Source organism: Loxodonta africana, chromosome 5, assembly GCF_030014295.1.
Source record: "Loxodonta africana isolate mLoxAfr1 chromosome 5, mLoxAfr1.hap2, whole genome shotgun sequence".
NCBI classification, from domain to species: domain Eukaryota; kingdom Metazoa; phylum Chordata; class Mammalia; order Proboscidea; family Elephantidae; genus Loxodonta; species Loxodonta africana.
Genome location: NC_087346.1, coordinates 67,462,128 through 67,486,531, shown reverse-complemented (window position 1 = coordinate 67,486,531; position 24,404 = coordinate 67,462,128). Strand labels below are relative to the sequence as shown.

The 24,404-nt window shown below is 37.7% G+C and overlaps 1 protein-coding gene across 5 annotated transcripts in view; it reads left to right on the top strand.

Moving 5' to 3' along the window:
* ARHGAP24 (Rho GTPase activating protein 24) overlaps positions 1-24,404 on the top strand; it is a 574,638-nt gene that overhangs the window by 57,059 nt on the left and 493,175 nt on the right. The window lies entirely within an intron of this gene.

Sequence of the window (24,404 nt, the reverse complement as noted above, 5' to 3'; positions counted from 1 at the left end):
TTCCTCTTCAAAGTAAAAGATGTCATTACTTTAATGACCAAAAACAAATTAACTTACATTTCTTAGATTGTTAAAGAGGTTAAAAATTTTCGTATATGCTCCTTCACTAATTATCATTTCTCCTTTTGTGACTTGCTTTTCATATTGTCTTGTGTTTTAGTGTTTTCTTGTTATCTTACGTGAACTCGAATATAGAGATATTAATTCCTCTCAGTCATGCTTACTGCAGTGCTTACCCAGTTTATTCATTTTTAAATACTATTTGTACTTTCTTGGCAGGCATATTTTAAATGTTTAGGTTGAAACACTGACTCTTTGCTTTTATTCTTTTATTTTGCATTTATGAAATCATTCTTCGTGTATAGGGTTGGTAAGTATTTATCATTTTAAATGAATGTATAATATTTATTCCTAACATAGCATAGTTCTAACTTGCCTAGTAGTGATTTTCATCTCTGGTTCAATGTAGGTTTGGAGGAGTAACTTAGATGGCAGAAGAAATGATGCAGGCAGGCTCACCGACAGCTTTAAGAAGTGACATCTGATGAAAGCACAGAGACTTTCTAAAAACATCAACCAGAAATCCTCAGAATTTATAGCAACCTAAGGCCATTGAAAGGAGGGTAATCAGGCCTCATAGTGACCTAAACTGATGTTCATAAAACGATTGTAGAGTTACCATGAAAACATTGAATGATGTTTAGAATATCATGGGGAAGAAGCAAAGAAATATGTAAGATGCTTTTAGAGGCATTTCCAATTCAAATGATTAAAACTAAGAAAACGTAAAAAAAAGGTGCTTAGAGGCATAAAATCTTAGCTAACCAGGAAAATTGGCTGTGGAGAATGGCTTGTTCCCAGGGGATTCCAGTTAGATGGCATTTTATTGAAATTATTTGTTATCTGTTTTATATGGCTTCCTAGATTACAAGCTTGTTGGGAATAATGACTATGATTTATTCCTTAATTTTTCTTTTCAACAATAGTAGGAACTATGCACTGAATGCCAGCTAGGTGCCATAACTTTTTATCCCATTTGTTATCTAACTTTTTCGGGGAAAAGGGCAATGCTCAGAGAGGTTAAGGTCCTTAAGCAAGGTTGATGTTGAACCCAGGACTGTCTGGCTCTCCTCACATGGTAAAACCTTCTCTCAGGACACCTGACACAATGTTGTGCCTAGACACAGTTCAGTGTTTGCCAAGTAAATCAGCAAATACAATAGCCTCTAATTAGTGAGGGATTGGGAGTGAGTGATATGATTTTCAGATTTGTTGAAGAGGCAAAGTTTATGCTTGTGAAACATGATTTCAAATTATAATTTAGAGCCTGTTATCTTAGTTGCCTTTTTTCAGGGCAACTGAGTCAACCTAGAAGCCTTCACCAACCCCCACTTAGGTTCTTCTAAGTCTGAATGTATTTGTTTCTAGTGGGACTACAATTCATGGCAGCTAACTCTAGGATCAAGGCACTATGTATAGTCACATATTAGACAGTCTTTCCCTCTCCTTCCACCGAACTCTGCACTGGGACTGGCTACCTTTTAGTCTTATTGATTAAAAAAAGAGAAATCAGAGAGAAAGCCCTTTGTCTGTCTTCAAAGCCCTCCCTGTTTGTGGCTTGACTGTCATGTTTCCTCCTACATTATTTTCCACATTCCATTTGGCAAAAAAAAAAAAAAAATTGTGTGGAGATGATGGTCTTTGCAAGTAATTTTTATATTTATTCTACTCATTTATTTTATATTTATCCTTCCTCTCCCACCCCTCCTTTTTTGCTTTGGTGAAGGTGTGACATCATTTTTGTGAGGCTTTAAAGAAACATGCTTACCTAGTAAGATGAAGCTGCTTCCTTGAATTATTGCTTTAAAAATATCTTTGGCTATCTTTCTCACCATAAACCAATGCAGGACAAATTGTGTGTTAAAAAAGAAGTTTTTATTTCCACATTCAGTGTTGGAAAATATATAAGACTTATGCAATTTTATAGTACGAAAGTGAAATTTTATACTACAAAGGTGAGGGACTTTTTCACATGGTCCGTAAATCTGAGAGCCTAGATGATGGGGAGGATGTCGGAATAAGTCACTGGAGACACTGGTAGACCAGTTACAATAACATTTTCTCAGGGAGTACAGCAGATGCTAAACGGAACTGTATTATATTTCTCTCTTGATGTCATTTGATATAGGACGTCCCTTAACAAAGAGAATAGGCACAGGAAGTGTTGCCTTTAAGGATGCTAGTTCTGTCGCATAGCCTTCAGTAATGCCTAATGTAGTACTAAGAACACAGTGGTACTCAATCCGCAAGAAATATTTGCATATATGGACAACAGTAAGGAGGAAGAAAGTTCCTTAACGATTCCTCAATGTCTTTTTCCTGAGTCTTACAGCCCCGCTAGAGATAATTCTACTCAAGAGGTCAATATAAACCAAAAAAAAAAAAAAAAACAAACTCATTGCATTTGAGTTGATTTGAACCACAGTGACCCCATAGGACAGAGAAGAACTGCCACATAGGGTTTCCAAGGAGCAGCTGGTGCATTCCAACTGCCACCATCTTGGTTAGCACTGTAGCTTTTCACCACTGTGCCACCAGGGCTCTAAGAGGTTGATATGGTTATTTACTATTCACACAAGGACACAAACCAAAAGTCAATGGAAGGCTATTATCTTAGAAAGAAAGGGTTTATGTCAGAATGTCAGTTGGTGGAAAAGGCAAAGCTATCAAGTCGTTAGCCTCTCATTCTTTAAATCATTGAAATGTTTGATGCCTGTCTTGTGGAATTTTCTGAGAAATTTAAAGAAAACAGGAAACAATGTGTATCCCAGTGTATAACAGTATTGGTTCTTAATTCAATTTTTGTTTGACTTATAGGAAAAAAAAAAAAGCTTTGTATGAACTTTTCTGGAAAATATTCAATTAAAACTTCAGAAAATAATAGAAAAAGTGAGAAAGCCTGTGCTTACTACCTGAGTATATGCTAAGCCTGGAAAATAAAAAAAAAGGTGCTTAGTTGAACTTTGATTTATTCAAGTCTGTCATGAAGATAAACATACTTTAAATAAACACATTAATGAAATAAATAACACCTATAAATTTAGTCTAACAACTTGCAATTCCCACAGTTTTCATTGTTGTTGTTCATTTTGTTTGCTTTTGGTTTTGGACTCAGGTGATAAACTCAGCTAATGAAACATTAAAATAGCTGTAAATACCTAACTGGCTACAAATATTTTTACACCATACTTTCCATATTGTTATTGATATTCGTTGCTGCTGAACTGAGTCTGACTCATGGCAACCCCACGTACAACAGAAAGAAAGGTTGGCGGTCCTGAACCATCTTCACAGTTGTAGGAATGTACGAGTCCATTGTTGAGGCCACTGTGTATTTTGAGTGCCTTCCAATCTAGGGAGGTCCCTTTGTGGTGCAAATGGTTTGCACTAGACTACTAACCTAAAGGTTCAAACCCACCCAGTGATGCTGTGGGAGAAAGGCCTGGTGATCTGCTTCTGTAATGATTATAGCTAAGAAAACCCTATGGAGCGGTTCTATTCCGTAACTCAAGGGTTCCCTGCGAGTCGGAATTGACTTGATGGTAATGGGGTTTTTTCCCCCCCAACCTAGGAGGCTTATCTTTCATACCATATCAAACAATATTCTGTTGTGATTCATAGGGTTTTTGTTGGCTAATTTGTAGAAGTAGATTGTCAGGTTTTTCTTCATAGTTTGTGTTCATCTGGAAGTTCCACCCAAAGCTGTCTCCCATGGGTGACCCTGCTGGTATTTGAAATACCAGGGGCATAGCTTCCAGCATCACCCTCCGTAACATCAAATAATTAGAAGTACTAGCGTTGGTGGTGGTAGTAATGACAGCAGTAGTAGCAACAGCAATAATAGCAGTTGAAGTGACAGGAATAGTGATGATAGATATAGACGATACGTTGTGTTCACTACTGCTATAGCACTTTATGCTACCACCACCATCATCATTTATTAAAGTTCTTATTTGTTCAGGCACAGTTATGGGCATTTTATAAGCATTATGTGTAAATATCACAACTTTATTAGGTAGATGGTGCTATCCCAAATTTTCAGAGTGGAGATGAAGCTCAAAGAGTTTATATAATGTACTTAAGGCTTTACAGCTCATAACAGGAAGAGCCAGGATTTGAATATAGATCCCTGGCTACAAAATTCCTGCCTGTTTTTTTTTTTTTTTTTTTTTTTTTTTTACCACATAGTGCTGTAATGTTATTCTGTCTCAGTTTATCCACATGACACTAAGGGAATTGTGTGATCGATCACATGATTATTTTTCTCCCTTTCGGGTCAGGTTAGAGGTATGTAGAACTCACTTTTTTCATGTCCCTCATTTTTTCATGTCTTGCCTTTCCTTTCCTTATTTAAACAATTGCCTGTTTTAATTGTTTTTCCGAATGTGTGTATGTAAATAGCCTGTTAGTCACATGATCACATGCCAGAGGGGCTGGTCATTGGGCCCTTTGGTGGCTAACACACTTCCAGGTGTTTCTGCCAGTCTTTGAGGGGTAGAATGGCATCCAGTGTATTCAGATCATGTTAGCTATTCAGGACTGAGAACAAAGGCCCCCACAGAAATGGAGAGCATGTCCTTTTCTTGTATAGTAAGGAAGGCCCCTACTATTTATGGATGCTTACTACATGTCTCATAGTGACTCATATAAGGTTTCTATGAATCGGAATTGACTCAATGGCAATGGTTTTTTTTTTTTACTACATGTCTAGCACTTAAAAAAAAAGCACTTACCCATGTGTAATCTGATTTTACACTTACATTAAGATGAGAATAATGTAGGAGAACTAAAATACTGGTCACTGTACATGACTTCTAGATTTCCCATTTAAAAAAAAAAATACAACTTACAATCACAGCTTGCAACCATATATGCCCTAGAGCACCTCCTCATTGCCATCCATTGATAAGACTCAAAACCAATTTTATCCTGGACCTTATCAAATTATGGTTAGGGTGGCAGCTGTGGAGGAGATACACATAAAAAAACAAAAATCAACCCATTGATTCCTACTCATAACAATCCTGTAAGACACAGTAGAATTACCCCATAGAGTTTCCAAGGCTTAAATCTTTACAGAAGCAGATTGTCATGTCTTGCACCCATGAAGTGGCTGGTGGGTTCAAACCACTGACCTTTCTATTAGCAGCCGAGCACATAACCATTGTGCCAACAGGGCTACTTTAGAAAACATAGGCACTCCTTAAACAAATAAAAATGTTTATTATTTGTGCCTTTGCATGTCTCATTAACATAAATGGGATTTTCCTAATGAGTTAAAACTTAAGTTATTCCTTTTCTTTCCTTAACTCATAATGAAAGTATGGCCAAGACTGTGTAGCTTCGTCACCGATTGCTCTGTAGCTGTTGCATGAGGGTGTTGAGGATCTTTCCACATTATGTGTGTTATTGGAAATCAGGCATCCGTACTTCACTCTGATTATATAACATGTGGGGTACTTGGGTTTCAGTGGAGCTTCCAGACTAATATTTATTAGGACGAAAGGCCTGGCAATCTGTTTCCAAAAATCAGCCAGTGAAAGTCCTATGGATCACAACAAAACATTATCCAGTATAATGCTAGTTGGAAGGCACGAAAAATACACAACAGCTGCAACAATGGACTTGAGATGGTGCAGAACTGGGCAATGTTTTGTTCTATTGTACATGAGGTCGCCATGAGTCAGAGCTGACTTGATGGCCACTAACAACAGGAGATAAATATTCAAAGGCCTATTATCTCGACCACTGTCACAATACTGTGCAGATTTGGGACTGATGAGTTCGCGCCACTGGAGTGATTTGCCTTCTGAATCAGGGGCTTTTTTAAACCAAGCCAAAATTGCATTATCTTTTACTTTTTATCCCTGTAGTCTAAGAGATTCTACACTTTATCTTTCATGATTCCAAGGTGGCTTTAAAGAAACAAAATGCAGAACAACTCCAACACATATTTTCTTACCTTAAAAGTGAATAGTGAAAAATGTCATAATTATCAAATTTGTACACTTAGCCAAAGATAATTGCCTCACTTGGAACAATTTGAAAGCATAGGATTTCAAAATGTTATTTTAAGAGTCTTTAGCATATTTAAAGGAGCATGATAAATTTCTAAACAGAATCATCACTTAAATTATGTAAATATAGATACCAACTATGGTCACTTAGCTTACAAACAAATGCCCTATAGATAAGTCGGCAGGAAGAAAGTTAGTTTTCTTTCCTGTGGAGGAAAGTTTCTGGGTAATAAAATGAGGTGAAATATTAAAAGAATTTTCTTCTGTTGACTTCCTTACAACAGAATTGAAATTTAATAGAAAAGGGGCATATGAATAAACACATTTCTTATGGATGCTCAAACCTGTACACTTGCCATAAATGCAAAATGATGAGATTGATTCTTCTATGCCTTGGTCATTTTCATGTAGAGGTCATGGCAGACAACCTCAATTTTGTGTCCGCTGTTTACATTTGTATATCTAGCCAGTGTTACTAAAAGGCTTGTTTGAAGGTAATATTTCGTATACTTAGCAGAGTTTTGTGAAGTGTGGTTCACCTGTCTCAGAATTACCAGACGAATTCTGCTGCAGCATCCTGGCCCACGCTCTGAACCATGAAATCAGAAATGGAGCTACATTCCTGCCAAATTTCCCAAGTGACCTTAAGCATTCAGCATTTGATATCTGTAATCTTGACAATGAATTCAGAAATTATTGAATGATATCATTAGTATCACAGGCAAGTAAAATTTTACTGAAGATGATTCAAAAACAGTTGCAAGCAGTACATTGACAGGGAACTGCCAGAAATTCAAGCCAGATTCAGAAGAGGAAGTGGACCCAGGGATATCGTTGCTGATGTCAGATGGATTTTGGCTGAAAGCAGAGAACACCGAAAGGATGTTTACCTATGTTTTATTGGCTATGCAAAGACATTCGGATCTTAACAAATTATAGATAATATTGCAAAGAATGGGAATCCCAGAACATTTAATTGTACTCATGTAGAACCTGTACATAGGCCAAAAGGCAGTTGTTCAGATAGAACAAGGGGATACTACATGGTTTAAAATCAGGAAGGTGTGCATCAGGGTTTATTCTTTCACCATACTTATTCAATCTATATGCTGAACAAATAATCTGAGAAGCTAGACTCTATGAAGAAGAACAAGACTTCAGGATTGGAGGAACGCTTATTAACAATCTGTGATATGCAAATGACACAGCCTTGCTTGCTGAAATTGTAGAGGACTTGAAGCACTTACTGATGAAGATCAAAAACCACAGCCTTCAGTATATATTACACTTCAACATGAAGAAAACAAAAATCCTCAGAACTGGATCAATAAGCAACATCATGATAAATGGAGAAAATACTCAAGTTGTCAAGGATTTCATTTTACTTGGATCCATAATCAGTGCCCGTGGAAGCAGCAGTCAAGAAATCAAATGATGTATTGCATTGGGCAAATCTGCTGAAGGAGACCTCTTTAAAGTGTTAAAAAAGCAGAGATGTCGCTATGAGGACTAAGATGTGCCTTACCCATACTGTGGTATTTTCAATTGCATTATATGCTTATGAAAAACGAACAATGAATGTGGAAAACCAAAGAAAAACTGATGCCTTTGAATTATGGCGTTGGCAAAGAATATTGAATATGCCATGGACTATCAGAAGACTGAACAAATCTGTCTTGGAAGAAGTATGGTCAGAATGCTCCTTAGATGGGAAGATGGCAAGACTTTGTCTCATGTACTTTGGACATGTTATCAGGAGCGACCAGTACCTGGAGAAGGGCATCATGCTTGGTAAAGTAGAGGGTCAGCCAAAAAGTGGAAGACCTTCAATGAGATGGATTGACACAGTGGCTGGGACAATGAGCTCAAACGTAGCAAGGACTGTGAGAACGGTACAGGACTGGGCAGTGTTTCGTTCTGTTCTACATGGAGTTGCTTTGAGTCCAAACTAGCTTGACAGCACCCAACAACAACAGCATATTCTTGACATAGCTATTTTTCTTTAATGTTGCCTATATTATTAGTCTGCACTTAGTAAACATTGAATATACACTGTCATTATGAATAGAAATTTAATTTAATTAAAAAGTATTACAGAACTGGTAACTCTGTACGACAGAGTAGAACTGCCCCATAGGGTTTCCAAGGAGAGGCTGGTGAATTCAAGCTGCTGACCTTCTGGTTAGCAGCTATAACTCATTGTAGCTCTTAAGCACTGCACTGCCAGGGGCTCCACAGTTAATAATAATAATAGAAACCACATATTGAACATCTGAATGTAAAATGATGTCCCATGGCCATGGTCATTTCATGTTCAAGATCTATAATTCTCCCAGCAGTCCGTCAGGGTGGGCAGTATGATTCCTGTTTTACATTTGGGGAAGCAGGTTAAAGAGGATAAACAATTTGGGTAAGGACACAAATACAGTAAGAGATGGAGTTAGAACTTACACCCGAATGCCACTTAGACCGAAGCCTGTACTGCAGTTATGACCACAGATTGCCCATTTTGCCATTTAGGAATTCATAGTGATGCTCAGGGCCACTTCTAGTTCATATGGCATCTTTGTGTAAAGTAGGAAAGGGGTCCTCATCCTTCAAAAAGCCCATGCTGGGTCACAAGAGCAGAATATAGGGGAAGATTTCACCTTTCCTCTCTTTTTCCGTCAGGTGCCCCTGTGCATTTAGCAACCTGAATTACTATAGGTGGTAGCCCAGATAATACTTTTAGTGAACAAATTCTTAGGTGGTGTAATGTAGACCTAATGCATAAAAGATGTGTTAGGCAGCAGACTAACATCCAGTAAATGTAATGGGTATGAAGTATGGAGAAAGCTGGGAGATAGCCTAGCTTATTAATTTGTTTTGGTTGCATCTGGGGTTCTGTGAAATGGGGTGTCTTTTAAAGTCCTATATTACAGTTGAATATACCTATATTATCTCTTAACCTTTTAGCTAGAGTCCAGCATAGACTGACCTGGTTTCATCTGCATTAACGTTGTATCCACTATCTTATTAATATCCAAACTACGCCTTTGATGACAAACTGCAGTAATAGTTATAAAACATTGAAAATTTAATTGGACTTTATCCTACAACCGTAGCATTTCTCTTAATAGTTTCACATGCCCATATATTCTCAGCAATTTATTTTTTATTTTACTGTAGCTCATGCTACTCATGCTGGATGGCTTTACCCTTTTCACGTCTCTTCTAGATCACCTGTTAGAAATCTTTATTGGAGTCAAAACTTTCTTTTTGCTTTCTTTACTTTCTCTTCTAGGACTCAACCTCAGAAAACCAGGAGAGGCTTTAACTGTCTCATTTTTTAAAATCAGCTCACTTAATTTTCATCACTGAGCTGAAAAAAAAAAAAGTATGAAAGTCATCAATATCTTAGACAAAAACCACAGCTAAATCTTCAGAACATACTACTGTTAGAGCCAAGGACATTACATAAATAAGCCATACTAATTATTGGGCAACTACTAGGCATTGGAAGGAGCCCTGGTGGTGCAGTTGTTAAAGTGATAGACTGCTAACCAAAAGGTCAGTGGTTCGAAACCCCCAGTGGCTCTGTGGGAGAAAGATGTGGCAGTCTGCATCCATAGAGATTTGCAGCCTCAGAAACCCTATGGAGTCGCTATGAGCTGGAATCGACCTGATGGCAGTGGGTTTTGGACTATGTGTTGGAGTCCCTGGGTGGTACAAATAGTTAATGCCCTCAGCTGCTAATTTTAAGGTTGGAAATTCAAGTCCGCTCAGAAGCATCCTGGAAGAAAGTCCTACCTGGTGATCTACTTCTGAAAAATCAGCCAGTGAAAACCCTAGGGAGGACAAGTCTACTCTGACACACATGGGGTGGCCATGAGTCAGAGTCGACTCCAGAATAATTTTTTTTTTCCTTTTGTTTGTTTCTTTGTTTTTCCTATGTGTCACATACTGTTCTAGATCCTTTGCGTGCTTTAGGTCATTAAATTTAATCACCGTAGTTAGTCTTTTGGAGGCTGCATTCCTGGGTCTAGGCGGTACAGCGTGACTGCCTCAGTACGTCTGTCACCGTTCCTAGAGAAAAAGCATCCCAGCAAGTATTTCCCTGTTAGTGCTTTGGCTGTGGACGTTGCCTACACAGTGAACACCCACTACCACTTGGAGAGTTGTAGTGGGTGTTCTCTGTATTGATATTTTTCTAGAAGGTCACCCTTTTATTTTGTTTTTATACTTCCTCTTGGAGAAACAGAATCAGATTTTTTTTATAGAGCCCTTTCTTATAGTTCCCACAGGGTGCCTATTCTTAGAAGTATACATTTTTGATCCTTTTATTCTATTTTCCTCCTTTGAAGTAGAGATAATAGACCTAATGAATTCAGAGCTTATCCAGATACCTGGCTGTGATGATCACTAACTTGACTGGACAGAGCATGAAATACGTTTTAAAGGTAGTTTTTTTTACACCTCATTATAGCTTTCTTAAAACCAGATTATGAGATAAAAAGTAGTTGCCTGGGGAAATCTTAATGATTTTAAGAGTTGGATACTGATGGCATGGGGACTACTCAGAGGTCACAATTGAAGGCTATGAGGCTTCTGCCTGTCTGAAGAGAGAAAAACAACTCAGAGGATCATTTTCCCTTCTTGTTACTATTTATCAAACTCACCTTTATCCCATCTCTTTCTTGGGGATAGGATTCTGCTGCAGATTTCTTTAGATAGCTATAGAAATTTGGAAAGCAAAGACTACTTCAGTTTCTTCAGAGTGTCAGTAATAAATTTATAAGGATCTTACAGAGAACATACACATGAGGAATTAACCTCTTATCATCACTAAAGATAGTGTTTAGCTTTTTTATATTAGATACATATTTACAATCTTATTGTGTTGTGTTAATAATTTACATTTAAGACCATTACACATGATTTGTATATTTTTTATGTAGCTTATTTTTTAGGAGTTTAAACAGTAATTTTCTTCTTGGGTCTTAATTGAAGTTCTCTCCCTGCTTTGTCTCTTACCAGTCAGCAATATTCTGCACATCTGATTCTCTCAGGGAACGTGGCTTAGATCGATGGAATGTGTATAGGCATTTTGAGCTCCAGAGAAAAGTGTGATAGAAATATTAAAGTACATTATCGTAGAGAAAGCTGAAGTGGGAATAGTTTCAGAGAACATCACTACTTTTTCTGAGACTGTTTCTTATTAATAATTCATTATAATTTAGAATAAAAAGTGATTTTGCATTTCTGACATTCATTGTAGCTCCAGTGTATTTTCACCACCTTTTCATAAACTTCACTTGTGGTTTGTATTCAGTCAACAAACTTGTTTTGAGCATCAGTTATCTGTCACATACTGCAGTAGGCAGAGTAGAAGGGGTTAAAATAACAGAACAATTTCCAATTTAGGATAAGGAATGCATATTAATAATTAAAAGAGAAAAGTGAAAGTTTTGAGCCTAAAATTTCCAGAAAAGGGTTATGAAAGTTTAGATATGACTAGGACACTTTCAACTTGGGGTAAGCCATTCTTCTTCTGAATGTCTGTTTTTGTTAATTGCCAGTGAGTTTGTTCCGACTCATGGTGACCCCATTTGTGCAGAGTAGAACTGCTCCATAAGGTTTTCAAGGCTGTAAACTTTCAATTCAAATTGACTAACCCATTGCAGTTGAGTCGATTCTGACTCATAGTGAACATATAGGAGAGAGTAGATCTGCCCATAGAGCTTCCAAGGAGTGCCTGGTGGATTCGAACTGCCGACCTTTTGGTTAGTAGCCATAGTGCTTAACCACTACACCACCAGGGTTTCCTCAAGTCAACTACATCTGTGAAGAGATGATGGAAAAATTCAATATCATCAGTCAGAACAAGGCCAGGGGCAAACTGTGGGTCAGACCATCAATTACTCATATGCAAGTTCAAATTGAAACTGAAGAAAATTAGACCAAGCTCACAGAGCCGAAGTATGACCTTGAGTATATCCCACCTGAATTTAGAGACCATCTCAAGAATAGATTTGATGCATTGAACACTAATGACCAACGACCCAACGAGTTGTGGAATGATATCAAGGACATCATATATGAAGAAAGCAAGAGGTCATTAAAAAGACAGGAGAGAAAGAAAAGACCTAAAAGGATGTCAGAAAAGACTCTGAAACTTGCTCTTGAAGGTCGAGTAGCTAAAACAAAAGGAAAAACTGATGAAGGGCCGAACAGGAGATTTCAAAGGACCGTTCAAGAAGACAAAGTAAAGTATTATGATGACATGTGGAGAGAACTGGAGATAGAAAACCAAAAGGGAAGAACACGCTCAGCATTTCTCAAGCTGAAAGAACTAAAGAAAAAATTCAAGCCTCAAATTCCAATACTGAAGGATTCTAGAGGGAAAATATTAAACAATTCAGGAAGCATCAAAAGAAGATGAAAGGAATACATGGAGTCACTATACCGAGAAGAATTGGTCGACGTTCAACCATTTCAGGAGGTAGCATATGATCAGGAACTGATGGTACTGAAGGAAGAAGTCCAAGCTGCCATTTGGCAAAAAACAAGGCTCCAGGAATTGATGGAATACCAATTGAGACATTTCAACAAATGGATGTAGCACTGGAAGTGCTCACTTGTCTATGCCAAGAAATTTGGAAGACAGCTACCTGGCCAACCAACTGGAAGAGATTCATATTTATGCCTATTCCTGAGAAACGTGATCCAACCAAATGTGGAAATTATCAAACAATATCATTGATATCATATGCATGAGAAGTTTTGCTGAAGATCATTCAAAAGTGGCTGCCGCAATATATAGACAGGGAACTGCCAGAAATTCAAGCTGGATTTAAAAGAGGATGTGGAACCAGGGATATCATTGCTGATGTCAGATGGATCCTGGCTGAAAGCAGAGAATACCAGAAGGATATTTACCTGTGTTTTATTGAATATGCTAAGGCATTCGACTGACTGTGTGGATTATAACAATGGATAAAACTGTGGAGAATGGGAATTCCAGAGCACTTAATTGTACTCATGAGGAATCTGTACATGGACCAAGAGGCAGTGGTAAGAACAGAATAAGAGGAAACTGCATGGTTTAAAGTCAGGAAAGGTGTACGTCAGTGTTGTATTGTTTCACCATACCTGTTTAATCTGTATGCTGAGCAACTAATCTGAGAAGCTGGACTATATGAAGATGAACAGGGCATTGGGATTGGAGGAAGACTCATTAACATCCTGCATTATGCACATGACACAACTTTGCTTGTTGAAAGTGAAGAGGACTTGAAGCACTTACTGATGAAGATGAAAGACCATAGCCTTCAGTATGGATTACACCTCAACATAAAGAAAACAGAATTCCTCACAACTAGGCCAATAAGCAACATCATGATAAATGGAGAGGAGATTGAGGTTGTCAAGGATTTCATTTTTCTTGGATCCACAATCAACACCCGTGGAAGCAACAGTCAAGAAATCAAAAGACACATTGCATTGGGCCGATCGGCTGCAAAGATCACTTCAAGGTGTTGAAAAGCAAGGATGTCACATTGTGGACAAAGGTGTGCCTGACTCAAGCCATGGTATTTTCATTCACCTTATATGCATGTGAAAGCTGGCCAATGAATAAGGAAGACAGAAGAAAAATTGCTACCTTTGAATTGTGGCACTGGCGAAGAATATTGTATATACTACGGACTGCCCAAAAAAGGAATACATCTGTCTTGGAAGGCATACAACCAGAATGTCCCTTGGAAGCAAGCATGGTGAGACTACATCTCACATACTTTGGACTTGTTATCAGGAGGGATCAGTCCCTGGAAAAGGACATTATGCTTGGTAAAGTAGAAGATCAGCAAAAAAGAAGACCCTTGGCAAGACAGATTGACACAGTGGCTGCAACAATAGGGTCAAGCATAGCAATAATTGTGAGGATGGTGCAGAACTGGGCAGTGTTTCATTCTGTTGTGCATGGGGTTGCTATGAGTCGGAAGTGACTAGACAGCATCTAACAACGACAACAACAACCTTTCAGAAGCAGATTGCCGGGCCTGTCTTCTGAGGTGCCTCTGAGTAGACTCAAAACACCAAACTTAACAGCTAGTAGTTTAGTACTTAACGGTTTGGGCCACCCAGGGACTTTCCCCATTACTGATCTCATCCAGTCAGAGACCTTTATTATGTGTATGAACAGTTTCCCCTGAGCATGTTGAGCTGTTTCACTAATCTCTCTTCTTTTTTACCTTAGTTCTCTTTTTCTTTTGTACACTTATTCTATCCTGCTTTCTAAGCATCACTTTGAATATAGACTCTTTCAAAGGTTTGAAGTATTCTTCCATCTTTTAAATGACTTGCGAAATGTCACCTCATGCGCAAAATTTCAGATTTTGATCACAGACGAGGATATGGGTTTCCCTCCTGCTGAACTTTGACAACAAACACCAATTTCTTACTCTTATTTCCTGAGACATATATTCAGTAAGTTTGTTTGTACCTTTTATGTGCCAGGACCATAAAAAAGCCTGATGTAAGTTCCTCAAACAATTACCATCTGATAAAGGAGACAAACATATAAACAATGGTCAGTTCCATAATAGCAGTGTTATTTTTGAGATGCATTGTGAACGCAAAGAATAGAATATTTAGCTCTGGGGGAGCTGAAGGATAGAATTGAGCCAGAAAGAAGAGAGATCATTGAAAGGAAGGGACCAGTTCACACAAAGATACAAAAACATGGAAAAAGGAGTAGATTTTTTGGGGGGGGTCAGATTGTGGCAGGCCTTACATTCCATACTAAGATGGCTGGGTTTAAGTGAGGAAATATATGTGAAGTGTTTAATAAAGGACTTTATGCATAGACGGCAAGAAAAAAATAATAGATATTATTGCTGAAAATACTATTGCTTATTTTTAAAATTACAATAACCCAGGAAGAAGTGAGGACCGATTGGAGATTTTAAAGCAGAGAAATAAATGACTAGAGGCATCAGTTTGGAATATGGATTGTAGGGAGGATGGCTGGGGGTAGAAGAGAGTTGGAAGTTTTAGCAATAATCTAGGCAAGATGTAATTAGGTTCTGATGGCATGGGTGTGAGATTAACTTCTCTGTATCAGTTTCTCAGCTGTAAATATTGAGATAACTATAGCATCTAATTCATAGGATCGATGTGAGCAATACATCAGCAAATATTTGTGAGGTGCTGTAACAGCTTCTTGCATTAGTAAGCACTATGTGTTTGTTGGAAACCCTGGTGGCATAGTGGTTAAGTGCAAGGACTACAGCTGTTAACCAAACATCAGCAGTTTGAATCCACCAGGTGTTCCTTGGAAACTCTATGGGCAGTTCTACTTTGTACTATAGGGTCACTATGAGTTGGAATTGACTTGATGGCAATGGGCTTTTTTTTTTTTTTTAATGTGTATGTTGGAAACCCTGGTGGCATAGTGATTAAGAGCTATGGCTACTAACTAAAAGGTCAGCAGTTCAAATCCACCACATGCTCCTCGGAAACTCTATGGGGCAATTTTACTCTGTCCTGTAGGGTTGCTATGAGTCGGAATCAACTAGACGGCAATGAGTTTTTGGTTTATGTGTTTGTTAAGGAATCCTGGTGTTGCAGTGTTTAAAGCACTCAGCTGCTAACCAAAAGGTCGGTGGTTTGAACCCACCAGCAGCTCCGTGGAGAAAGCTGCAGCAGTCTGCTTCTGTAAAGATTGCAGCCTTGGAAACCCTGTGGGGTAGTTCTGCTCTGACTACTCTTTAAGTCGTTAAGGTGTTATGTCAAATACTGTTACTGAGCTTGTTATGCTGGTTATGCTCAGAGGTGGTAAAATTCTCCATTGTTTAGTACTCTTTGCAGTACCTCAGAGGTACATATACTTTAAAGGTTGTGTACTTGTAAATGTAAAATGATTTTTTTGCTATTGTCATAAAGGGCTATGTTGGACAAAATTTGTTCCCCAAAGGACACCTGAGCTGCACCTTTCTAGATGCACTATTTACAAAATTATAGATTTTGGCAAGCACATTGTGATGGATAATTTTGTGGCATGCTACTCCTAAAAAAAAAAAAAATTTTTTTTCATACTAAATAAAGCACCTGCTTCTTTACAACGAAATTTTACATATTTTGGGCTACTAAAAGACTTACTTGACTTAGTCTAATATTCTGATTTTAAGTGGAAAATTATTGCTGATTGAAAATAAAATATTAATGAAATCTGTCAGAGGATCTATGGAAGTTCAACTGGCCTGAAATTCTTTGAGTTAGTCCTTCTTTGGCTTTTTATCGCCACTTAGATATTCTAAATCAGGGTTTTTAAACTTCAACACTCTTGATATTTTGATCAGAGAGTTCTTTTGTTGTTGGGCTATCCTGCACACGATAGGATGTTTAGTAGCATCCCTGGCCTCTATGGTCCGTGCAGCACAGTTCTACTCTGACACATATGGGGTCTCCATGAGTTGGCATGGATTCGAAGGCAACTGATTTTAACTGATTTCTGGGTGTAGCAGTTTGGAGGTCTCCAAAAACAAAATGTATCAGTTCTCTCTATTGTGCATTTTCCATATCCTCATTGTGCAGGACAAAGATACTTGGAATGCCGTTAGATATTATGATTTTTCCAATAAACACCCAAATAGCACTTTACTGAACAAACATAATTCAGGTAATCCATGACTTATGACATATTCAAGTTAAAAGAAACTACACTTAACAACAGTCTTTTTTTTTTTTTTTTTGGTACATCTTATTATTATCAATATGTACTACAGTGTTGCAGTGTGTAATTTGCTGATGTTATTATTCTCAGATGTTCAAAGATCGGATTTATAGAAATACTGATTATAAAAGTCAATAATGAAAACTAAAAAACAAAAGAGATATTCAACTTATATCAGAACCAAGTTACCACAGAGTCATTGGAACAGAGCCCCACTGTAAGCTGGGGAGTACCTGTACCAATGTATTCAATATTGATTTCACTAACTGTCCCATTGGTAATATCTCAGTCCTCCAAATAGATTGTAAGCTTTCTATGAGTCTTGTCTCGTATTTGATAATATTCCCTAGTGCAAGAGTAGAGTCGGGAATCACTCAACAAATCTAGATTCTCATTCCCAGTGGTATTATTTTACAGATTTACTTGTGCAAGAATCATTAGGAAGCTCATTCTAGAAACTGAGAGAAAGTAGGCACTTAGAAATTTTTGTCCAAAGAAATAAGGAGTGAATAAATGAATTTTAGGCCTTAGGTTTCTCATTTGCATAATATACAGGATTATTTTCCTTATCAAGAGGTTTTAGAATTGCTCTTGCGCAGTTTGGTATTATTCAGTAATTTTTCAGACACACAAATTACATGGGCCAGATAGGTTCCCTCTCTCTGTAAGATACTGTCTTTTCTCTCTCATGTATGTTAAACATCTCTGTGGGCCTTGGTTTGTCAGGTCTTTGGGCAGTGCCTAGAAGTCTAGCATCAAGCTCAAGAATATAGGACCAAAAGAGGAAAATAAAATGAAAATTTCAATGAAACAAATACAAAGCCAATTGTGGGAGAGAACTTTATTGTTACCAAGATACATGGATGGTATGTTTTTTTCACTGCTGTGATCCCAGCACTTAGAATAGGCCTGGATGGTAGTACATACTCAATTAATATTTGTTTAGTGACTGAATAGATGAGTGATATAGAAGAGTATGAGTTCTCTAAGCATAGGACTTTGATTGACTCAGGTGTGCAAGTTGGAGGAAGGAGGTTTGTTTTCCTACACACAAATAACCTTCCAGGGACAACCTTAATTCTTAGCTTCTTCAAACCATTTTAAGTTTAGGCTGCTCATTGTAGGGAAACAGAAGCATCTCAAAACCCAACATTTTATTACTGGCCTTGGGACTTATTTTTGATGTATTAAATCCTTAATATTTGTATTTCAGCTATCTTTGCTTTACATATAATATCTGTACTGAACATATTACTTTACCAAACCAAACTAAACCCATTGCTGTCGAGTCAATTCCTATTCATAGTGACCCTATAGGACAGAGTAGAACTGTCCCACAGGGTTTCCAAGGCTGTGACTTTTACTGATGCATCTTTCTTCTGCATAGTGGCCGGTCAGTTCATACTGTTGACCCTTCAGTTAGCAGCCAAGAGCTTAACCACTGCATTACCAGGGCTCCTATATTACTCTGCAGTTTCATAAAATACTCATATTATGGTTTGTTTTGGCTCTTATAACAATCCTGTGAAATAAGTTTTTATTTCCTCCATTTCGATAAGTGAGAGTAAAAAACTAAGTACATTGACTTGTACAAGGTCACTTGCACAAGCTAACAATTACCAGTACAGGCACTTCATCCCCAGGACCCTCATTTGTACACCTTCCCACAGCATGTTATATCAGTGATCAATTTCCACGATTCCTTTCGTGCTTAGCACTTAGTAACTGTAGAGTCTTATGTCTTGCAAGGCTCATGATAATATGCTGTATGTATAGTGAAATATAGGTCAGATAAAACTTAGGAATTCTAAAAAGTGATAAAATATAAAACAAAAGAGACATGTTTATCAAGTTATACCAGCAACTCAGCCACATGTAGTGAAAATGGAGCTAATGGATGGTGTTGTTTTCAAGAATCAATTTTAAAGTTATAATGTGAAATGAACTGTGATGCAAAAATTTAGGAGTGCGTGTCAGGAGATTACCTGGTTCCTATTTCGTCTCTTTGTAAGTGATGGTGTTTCACTCAGGTTCCTGGCCGGAAAATAGAATTCACCCTTGATGGTTCAAATGAAGAGACTGGAAGGAATGAACTGCTGTATCAGGGCAGAAAAGAGCAGAAAACAATCCTGAGGCAGTGGGGGCCGTTGTTGGCAAATGGAGAGTAATTTCCACAAATACTTATACTGAGGATTGTATAATTAATTCCTGAAATTATCTCTAGCTGCATAATTTTATCTGTCTGAGTCTTTTCGTAGAAGGAATGTATCATATAATTGGAGACTAAATGTGGCATTATAATAATAGCATCCATTATCTACAAATTGACCCTGCAGAAATTTTCGTTGCTCCATACGAGACTATATAATATTTCATATCAAATATGTTTTATAATTTTTGAAAGAAGAAAATACAAATACCATGATCATACTATGAACGTTTGGACGTCAGTTAGCATCTGAGAACAGTTATTCCTATCGGCTTATGATTTTCCGTGAGCTCTCTGCCATTTCGCCATCTTGCGGCTGCTACGACTATTCTAGTCCCGTCACTGCTGGGAAGCCTCAGCAGTTCCTCAGTGCATAATGCTGTTTTTACATTGTCCACTGCTTTCTGACAGTGATGGAAAGCTTCTGAGTTCCAGGTTCATTCTATTCACCCATCTGTGGCAGCTCTCAATAGGCAAAAGCCTATTCTGTCAACAAACTGCCCAAAACACTTAAACTGTGCTGACTCGGAAGGGAAACCATCTCTGCTAAGACCATGGGGAGATACCTGGAGCAAAAGTCATTGTCAAGGGCATGGCTGCATGCTTTGCTTTCTACATGTGCAAGGTTATTAAGGCCTAAATACAGTGTTTCAGGAGACACTGAGAGAGAAAATATACAGTTGGAGAGTTTAGTGGAGAGTTGTTTAAAAAGAGAAGTCCTTGCGAATTGTGTTTAGGTGGGCAGGATTATAGTATTAATCATTGAGGGAAATATTTCTCACTGAGCAAAAAATTTCCATATAAAGTCTGGGGCACTATGATGAAGAAGGAGTTTTTTTTTTTATCATGTTGTTTTTGTTAATTATGCCCGTAAAGAAATTTCCTGGTCTTAAAGGTTGGTAAGTATACTTTGGTGAAATTCATTCAGTGATTTTTCTGTTTAGATTTTTTTTAACCTTGAATTTATGTTATCCTGTTAAGTTGCATTGCCTTAGGTCTATTTTATTTGGTATGCATTCAGCTACCAAAGTTTGAACTAAAATATTTTCTAAAATACATTCTTTCATGCACCACACTTCTGAGAATGTAATTTTTAGTAATTAATCAGCTTTCTAGGCTAAAGCGTTCCACATGATTCAGCATTGAATAAGAGATATTCTCCCTCAGAACTGGGTGTGGGAATCTAACTTTGGATTCTAGGCTGTTGGGTATGTATATTCTGAAATACACCTCTCAACCTCTGTCTCAGTTGTCAAACATACACAATAAAAATGTAACTGGCAAATTTTGTGATATTATGGCTATGATTAATTATACGATAATAAACATTGTGAATATAAAATCAGTGTACATTCAAATATACAACTGTATTGAACACACTTAAAAAAAAGGATACATTATTAACAATCATTAATATGAAAACTTTTACAAAGATTTTAACTAAATGACTAGCCTAACTTAAGTTGTTCTTTTCCAAGAAGACAGAGTACTTATAGGAACATTATAACTTTCATTAAAGACACTTTTCCCAGTATAGGACTGAGCTTGGCTGAACACCTACATGAGAGCTCAGTAACTGGGGGATGGAATTCTGCAAATCAGAAAGTGAGTGGAATTGTCTGCTGCAAATGGGAACTTGTCTAGAAAAGTTTGTGAAGCAGCTTTCACTAGAGTGGAGGCTACAGCAGAGAGATACATAGTTAGATATAGGAATATAGGAAAAGTATTATCAATGAAGAACCCTCGTGGTGCAGTGGCTAAGTGCTTCGCTGGTAACTGAATGGTTGGTAGATCAAACCCTACAGCTCCTCCAGTGAAGAAAAATATGGAAGTCTGCTTCTTTAAAAATTACAGCCCTGGGAACCCTATGGGGTAGTTCTACTTGCCCTTTAGGGTCCCTATGAGTTGGAGTCAACTCAACAGCAATGGATTTGGATTTTTGGGGGAGGAGGTTTATTATCAATAAAGAGGAGGACATGTTTGGTGAAGTAGAGGGCCAATGAGGGAGTGGGAAACCCTTGGTGAGATGAATTGGCATAGTAGCCAAAACAATGGACTTGAACATGCTGGTAAATGTGAGGATGACACTAGCCTGGGCAACATTTCTTTCTGTTGTACATAAGGTCGCCATAAGTTGGAGTCAACTCAATGGCAGAGAACTACAACAACTTATCAATAAGGAAAAGTATAATGGGGGGGTGACTTGAGCAAGGTGCCAGGGAAAGGAAGAAAAGTACCGATTATTGAGTGCCTTCTATTCATTTGACAGTTGATATAGCCTGTTTTCATGTGATTCTTACAATAATTGGAAAGTTTGAATTTACTAACAGAAGGGCTGTAAAAAATGTCCTCAAGGTTACAGAGCTAGAAAGTGGCTGGGCTGGGATTCTCATTGAGGTCTCTCTGCCAGACAAGCTTTCCTGCTTATAGTACAGGGCTTTGATCTGTTGGCTGGGAGAGAAGATTGAGATAGATGGAGAGAGTGTGAGGGTTAAGAGAAAGATGGCACAGAAAAACTAATGAAAAGGCTTCCAACCAAGAATCAGTTCAATAAAGAGTGCGGTAGCCAGCTCCATATTGCCTATGCATAAGATTATTTGTACAAAGCCTCTGGTTACCAATTTCAGACACATGCCACATCAGCAGGGTCTCCCAAATGTGTCATTTCTTTTGACTAATCTAATCAGAGACTCTAGCAGTAAGTGGGTGAAAGTGACTGAACAAGGGGGACATGATTGCTTTCTCTCCAATTCAAAACACACCTACCTAAGATCAGCTGCATTTTTGTTTTTATGAGTCTATATATTTTTTTATAAATCTGTATTTTTTTTAATAAGGCTTTATTTTTAAGTAAAAGAAAAGAACCTACCTAAAACTGTGTTTTTACTTAAAGCCTGGTAAAGTGTATATAATTTGAATGGATTCATGGGACATCCCAGTTAATTGGCCTAATATGATGATTAGTGCTTTTGTTCTGTCTTCTAGTTCATTGTGTAATGCCTCGTGTCATAAAACCTTGCAAGCAGCCATCCAAGGTATAATAATTGGTCTCTGTTTTCTTGGAGCAATAGAGGAAGAAGAAGAGTCAGGAACAGGAGGAGGATATGGAATGTATGGCTAATTGCCTCCATGAACGACTGCCTCCTTTGCCATGAGACCAGAAGAACTGGGTGGTGCCCAGATACCATTACTGAATATTTTGATCAATGAGTCTATAGAAGTATCTTGATCAGGAGGGAGAAAATGTAACAGAATTTCAAATGCTCATGGAATCCAGACTTTCTAAATCCATGGAGGCTGGATGACCCTGGAAACTACTGCCCTGACATAATCTTTAAACTTTAAACCTTAAATCAAAAACATCCCCCTGAAGTCTTCTCTAAACCAAACAGTAGTTTAGCTTAGCTAGTAAAGAATGTCTGCTTTGATCATTGTGTTTTTTTAAGAACTATCTATAGGGGTCACATTGACAACAGCAACATGGAAGATTAGATAAGAAACTTAGGGGCCAGTAGTTTATGTTAATGGCGGAGGAACAATTGGGAAAAGGAGGGTGAGAATGATTGCGCAAATTGAAGAATATAATCAATGTCACTGAATTGTGTGTGTAGAAATTGTTGAATTGGTGCGTGTTCTGCTGTGTATATTCTCAACAACAAAAATAAATTATTAAAAAAAGAGGAAAAAGTGTGTGTAATATGGAGATTTATTTTCTCTAGAATGACACTACTATTTAGCTGTCAAAAATTGGGAAGGGTATGAGAGAAGCGCACAAGGCAAAGAAACAGTTGTCATTAAATCATTTGCATAGAAAATTTAACAGCGAGTTCTCAGCATAAAAACATGTTTTACTGAGGTGGTTGCCTCCCTTACCATATAAACCAAAAAAACCCAAACCCATTGCCGTCATGTCAATTCTGACTCATAGCAACCCTACAGAACATATAGGAGGCAGCATAGCGTAGTGGTGGGAGGAAGCTGTGGCAATCTGCTTCCATAAAGATTTATAGACTTGGAAACCCTATGAGGCAGTTCCAGTGGGTCCCACAGAGTTACTATGAGTCAGAACTGACACAACAGCAGAGAGTTTGGTATGGTGTAGCAGAGTGATAGCATAGTAACATTTGTTGTAGAATGATGTTGTATTGTATAAAAAACCCATTGCCATCGAGTCAATTCCAACCCATAGCTACGAATTGTACTGTATATTGGTTTCCAATTGAACAGATTCTGTATTGAATTGAAATCCCTGGGTAGTGCAAATAGTTAAGCACGTGGCTACTAATTGGAAGGTTAGCAGTTTGAATCCACTCAGGTGCCTCGAAAGAAAGGCCTGATGATCTACTTCTGAAAAACCAGCCCCTAAAAACCCAGTGAAGCATAGTTCTACCTTGACACTCACGGGATCATCATGAGTCAGAAACAATTTCACAGCAGCTGGTTTGGTTTTGGTTTGGGTATTGAATTTGGGCTCCATTTTTCAACAGATTTATAAACTTGGACAAGTTGTTTACCCTGTCTACAACTATTTCTTCATCTGTAAAATCGGGAAGTTGCGACAATTCAGAGATACTATCCATAAGATTCAGCAGAGTTCCTGGATCATAGTAAATGCTTGAAAAATTAGATCTTGTTGTTATAATACTGATTTTTATTAAGGTTAAACATAGGGTCGCTATGAATCGGAACCGACTTGACGGCACATAACAACAACAACAAAGGTTAAACTTCGTATATTTTGTACTTCAGGCCTACAATCAGTCTATATAATTTTTTTAAATTAGGCTGAAAATTCATGAATAAATACTGTATAACTGAGACTCCAAATGTGTCACTTCTTTGAGCTCAATTGTAAAAAGTAATTATAGAATGCCTCAAATGTAGATTATAGTAGATTTTTTCTTTTATATCTAGAGGCACAAAGATGCATTATTTGTGTAGTTCCATTTATTTCATTATAGTTTTCAGTAGATAGTAAATAAATTACACCATTTTTATTAGAGGAAAGTACATGAAAAATGAAATAAAAATAGTCATTGTATCCAAAATTGTCCCTCATTATTTCAAGTCAGACAAAGTAGTCTACTTAATGCATTAAGAACTCACATTCAATCTGATAAATACAACACTACTAACTGAAATGTGGGAAGGAAATCAGGTATCTTTTTTAAATAATTAAGAATATCACAGTTGGCAATTACCATATTATTGGTAGCACACAAATTAAATGGGAGTTAGAAAGGCCCCAGGGGAGATTTAGAGACAGAAATGAGTCCCCAGGTGGCCTCATGGGTCAGTCTTAGTGATGATTAAGCAACGGAAACCACAGAAAAACTCAGAAGCAGGCATGTGATTTGGTTATGGTGAATAACGGGTTCCGAAGCAAAATGTTGTCACAGAGCCA